Consider the following 4,823-nt stretch of genomic DNA (forward strand, 5'->3'; position numbering starts at 1 on the left):
GAGATCCAGCCACTGCACTCCAGCCTGGGCAACAGAGTGAGGCTCTATCTCAAAAAAAAAAAAAAAAAAAAAAAGGGAAATTACTCACTCCATGGAGTTGTAAAGATTAAATAAATTAGTGTTTTCTTTTTCCAAAATGACAGGAGCCATTTTATTATTTTAATTTTTTATACAGACAGGGGTCTCACTTTGTTGCCCAGACTGGTCTCAAACTCCTGGTTTTAAGCGATCTTCCTGCCTTGGGACTCCCAAAGTGCTGGGATTACAGGAGTGAGCCACCGGCCTGAGATAGTTTTAAAAGGGACCTGACACTAAACAGCCATGTTGGAGGAGGGAGACAAAAGCCAGATGAAAGGTAAGTGTTGTTGGAGGGGTGCACGCGTTTCCCAGGAGGAGAAGGGACACAGAATAATGTTTTGAGATACCATATGAGGTTTCTTGCTGTCCAGCCTCCTGTGCAGCTGGAGATGGCCAGGTGCTGCAGTTCTGGCTAGTCAGGTGTAAGGGGAAGTCTCCTGGAAGTTCTGGGAAGGTATCTTCTTTCTGGTAGCCATCGGTGACCATGATGTAACAAGAATAAGGGTAAGGCCGGGTGCGGTGGCTCACACTCGTAATCCCAGCACTTTGGGAGGCCAAGGGCAGGAGGATCGCTTGAGCCCAGGAGTTCAAGACCAGCCTGGACAATATAGCGAGACCTCATCTCTACTAAAATAACTTAAAAATTAGCCAGGAGCCGGGCGCGGTGGCTCACGCCTGTAATCCCAGCACTTTGGGAGGCCCAGGCAGGCAGATCACGAGGTCAGGAGATCGAGACCATCCTGGCTAACATGGTGAAACCCCGTCTCTACTAAAGATACAAAAAAAAAAAAAAAAAAAAAAATTAGCCAGGTGTGGTGGTGTGCACCTGTAGTCCCAAGCTACTCGGGAGGTTGAGGTGGGAAGGTTGAGGAGGTACCAGGAGGTTAAGGCTGCAATGAGCCATCATCACGCCACTGCCCTCCAACCTGGGTGACAGAGTGAGGCCCTGTCTCAAAAAAACAAACAAACAAACAAACAAAAAAAGGGGATAGGGTAGGTGACAGAGCGAAAACTTGTCTCAAAAAAAAGGGGATAGGGTAAAAGACCAACACATTGAGGGGAGTACAGCAGAGGTCTAGGTGGGGCCTGGGTCCTTGATGACACCCCCACCCCCAAACCCTGCCATGCTGGGACCACCCACCTCTAGACACCTGAGGGAAACAGTAAATGGCCTTGTGATTATTTTGTAACTCTGTAGATACAGGCCAATAGGCCAAAAACCACAGGCCACTAAATCACCAAAGGACTAGTTTAAACACAGCTCCCTAAACCTCACCCACTCTACTCAAACTTTATCTTAGTGGGAGGGGCTTAAGGATCTGCATTTTATTTTATTTTATTTTATTTATTTATTTATTTATTTTTTGAGACGGAGTCTCGCTCTGTCTCCCAGGCTGGAGTGCAGTGGCCGGATCGCAGCTCACTGCAAGCTCCGCCTCCCGGGTTCACGCCATTCTCCTGCCTCAGCCTCCAGAGTAGCTGGGATTACAGGCACCCGCCACCTCGCCCAGCTAGTTTTTTGTATTTTTTAGTAGAGATGGGGTTTCACCGTGTTAGCCAGGATGGTCTCGATCTCCTGACCTCGTGATCCACCCGTTTCGGCCTCCCAAAGTGCTGGGATTACAGGCTTGAGCCACCGCGCCTGGCCAGGATCTGCATTTTATACTTCCCAGTTGTACTGGTTTCCTATTGTTGCTGTAACAAATTATAACTTAGTGGGTTAAAATGACACAAATTTATTCTCATATAGTTCTTGAGGTCAGAAGTCTAAAAATCAAGGTTTTCTGAGGGCCGCATTCTTCCAGAGGCTTCAGGGGAGGCCCTCTTTTCCAGCTTCTCGAGGCTGCCTTGCATTCATTCCTTGGCTTGTAACCCCTTCCTGCATCTTCAGAGCACAACATTCCAACCCTTGCTTCCGTCATCCCACCTTCTTCTGCATTTGATGCTCCTGCCCCACTCTTACAAGGACCCCTGTAATTACACGGAGCCCAGCCAGATAATGATGATCTCCCAATCTCAAGTACCTTAATTACATTTGCAAAGTCTCTTTTACCACATAAAGTAACATACAGGAAGCATTACTCTGACCACCACACCAGCTGATAGTGGAACCACTGAAAATCAGATTTAAGCCACTGTTTGTTGGATTTTCTATAACCTGCAGGTGAAAACATCTTAATAAACCACTTACTGGTGATAAAAACTTTAACCTAGCAGTTCTCAGTGGGAGCAGAGGTGAGGGATGGGGGACAGAGAAAAAGGTCTGAGAAAGCTATGCACATTAGAATCATTTGGGACCTTTTTCCAAAATATATGTACCTGGGTCCTGCCCCAGACCCATGGAATTGGGATACCTTGGTACGTGTAGGTGAACAAACTTCCCTGGGAGATTCAGCTGCAATCCCTAGTTAAAATCTACTCAATAACCTCAAACTATGCCTTAGCTTTCTTATCTGTAAAATATTAAGATATGTCCTGCCCATCTCTCACGATTTTGTGGAGATCAAGGTAGGCAAAGTATACATAAGCACTTTGTAATTAATAAAGAGCTATATAAGAGTAACTGGTGATTGGCCAGGCATGGTGGCTCACGCTTGTAATCCAGCACTTTAGGAGGCCAAAGTAGGAAGTCTGGAGTTCGAGGCCAGCCTGGCCAACATGGTGAAACCGCATCTCTACTAAAAATACAAATAATTAGTTGGGCATGGTGGAATGTAACTGTAGTCCCAGCTACTCGGGAGGCTGAGGCAGGAGAATCACTTGAACCTGGGAGGCGGAGGTTGCAGTGAGCTGAGATCGGGCCACTGCACTCCAGTCTGGGTGACAGAGAGAGACTCCATCTCAAAAAAAAAAACCAAAAACAAACAAAAAAACCCCGTATAACTGGTGATTATTAGAGGAAAGTGATGCAGGCTGTTTTTAAATGTTGGTGTGTAAAACAATTCATCCAGAGAGAACTGGTTACTTGGAACTTATAAAATTGGCAAAAATAAATCCTTCAACAAAAACAAGATATAACAAAGCACATATACCAAACCTCATACATTAACATGTATTACCTAAGTGCCTATTTAATCTTAAAGATTAAAATATATCTGGTCTTTTTCCCAAACCACAGATTGTAAACGAAAATTTAGAAATTCAGAAGGGAGAAAGAATTAAAAGAGGCAAGCACATGATAGTAGAAAAAAGAAAAAGACAGCTAACAACGAGAATAGAAGGGAGGGATTATAAAAACATTGATTTGTCTTTTCCGGTTAGCACGGCGTAAGAAGCCATGAGCAACAGTCTCTCGCGACACCCGGCCGTGCGGGAAGTCCTACACCGGAACCAGCGCAAGCGCCGGAAGTTCCTGGAGATGGTGGAGTTGCAGATCAGCTTGAAGAACTATGACCCCCAGAAGGACAAGCGCTTCTCCGGCACCATCAGGCTTAAGTCCACTCCCCGCCCCAAGTTCTCTGTGTGTGTCCTGGGGGACCAGCAGCACTGTGACGAGGCCAAGGCTGTGGATATCCCCCACATGGACATCGAGGCGCTGAAAAAACTCAACAAGAATAAAAAACTGGTCAAGAAACTGGCCAAAAAGTATGATGCGTTTTTGGCCTCAGAGTCTCTGATCAAGCAGATTCCACGCATCCTTGGCCCAGGCCTAAATAAGGCAGGAAAATTCCCTTCCCTGCTCACACACAACGAAAACATGGTGGCCAAAGTGGATGAGGTGAAGTCCACAATCAAGTTCCAAATGAAGAAGGTGTGATGTCTGGCTGTAGCTGTTGGTCACATGAAGATGACAGACGATGAGCTTGTGTATAACATTCACCTGGCTGTCAACTTCTTGGTGTCATTGCTCAAGAAAAACTGGGAGAATGTCCGGGCCTTATATATCAAGAGCACCATGGGGAAGCCCCAGCGCCTATATTAAGGCACATTTGAATAAATTCTATTACCAGTCAAAAAAAAAACACAACAAAACATTGATTTGGTTGGGCATGGTGGCTCACGCCTGTAATCCCAGCACTTTGGGAGGCAGAGGTGGGTGGACTGGTTGAGCCCAGGGGTTTGAGACCATCCCTGGGCAACATAGCAAGACCCCATCTCTTTTAATTAAAAACAAAAACCAAAATTGATTCAATAATTCAAAAAATTTACTGATCTAGGACCATTTAAAGTAAGGGTAAATAGCACCATGTCCCTTACTAGCTCCACCCTAAAGGAATCTGTTTCAATAGAATATTTGAGCAATCTAAATTATCCTGAATCATGATGAAAACGTAGCATTGCTCAATGCTGTCTATGGAAAAAATATTATTATAACATCAACAACAGAAATGATATAAAGAAAGATTTTTATTGAACAAGCTTATGTTAAACAAGTTTAAGTACTTAAAAAGATAAACTTCAGGTGTCTATAAAATTCACATGTACAGAAAGTTGGTATGCTATATAAATAACAAGTGTGTGTAAACAAAGGCTTTATAAATCTACATATAAATTCTGCTGATGTGAAGGAAGTCCTCACAAATCATAAGAGCTCAATAAATGTATAAAAACAAAACAAAACGAAAAAACCTGTGTTGTTTAGGGGACCAAAATAAACATTATCCCCTTCATGGATGAAGAATGATGATAGATCAGTCCATCTGCTGGCTGTGGATAATTTTAAACTTGGATAATTACAGTACTTTAAAAAACTGTATAGCATTTTCAGATTATAAAGCACTTTGACATCATCATCTTATTTGTTC

General features: G+C 43.8%; 1 pseudogene across 1 annotated transcript; it reads left to right on the top strand.

Moving 5' to 3' along the window:
* Nucleotides 1–3,329: 3,329 nt before the first annotated feature.
* On the top strand, nucleotides 3,330–4,029 carry LOC105543534 (annotated as a pseudogene). Its single transcript, XR_001006636.1, has one exon. The product of XR_001006636.1 is annotated as a 60S ribosomal protein L10a pseudogene (transcript).
* Nucleotides 4,030–4,823: the final 794 nt, after the last annotated feature.

This window comes from Mandrillus leucophaeus, unplaced genomic scaffold, assembly GCF_000951045.1.
Source record: "Mandrillus leucophaeus isolate KB7577 unplaced genomic scaffold, Mleu.le_1.0 Scaffold285, whole genome shotgun sequence".
NCBI lineage: Eukaryota > Metazoa > Chordata > Mammalia > Primates > Cercopithecidae > Mandrillus > Mandrillus leucophaeus.